Below are 481 nucleotides of genomic sequence, written 5' to 3'. Positions count from 1 at the left end.
TGTAATCTTCTTTTTGCGGTGTGTTTGTTGAGATCAATGAATTGTGGGTTTATGATCAAGTTTACCTATGAACAATATTTGAATCTCCTCTGAATTCTTTTATGTATGATTGGTTATCTTTGCAAGTCTCTTCGAATTATCAGTTTGGTTTGGCCTACTAGATTGATCTTTCTTGGAATGAGAGAAGTGCTTAGCTTTGGGTTCAATCTTGCGGTGTCCTTTTCCCAGTGACAGTAGGGGCAGCAAGGCACGTATTCTATTGTTGCCATCGAGGATAACAAGATGGGGTTTTCATTATATTGCATGAGTTTATCCCTCAACATCATGTCATCTTGCTTAAGGCGTTACTCTGTTCTTATGAACTTAATACTCTAGATGCATGCTGGATAGCGGTCGATGTGTGGAGTAATAGTAGTAGATGCAGGCAGGGGTCGGTCTACTTGTCTCGGACGTGATGCCTATATACATGATCATACCTAGA

The sequence above is a fragment of the Triticum urartu genome, chromosome 2 (assembly GCF_003073215.2).
Source record: "Triticum urartu cultivar G1812 chromosome 2, Tu2.1, whole genome shotgun sequence".
Taxonomy (NCBI): Eukaryota; Viridiplantae; Streptophyta; class Magnoliopsida; order Poales; family Poaceae; genus Triticum; species Triticum urartu.
The sequence above is the reverse complement of the archived record's forward strand: the minus strand, read 5'-3'. Positions refer to the sequence as shown.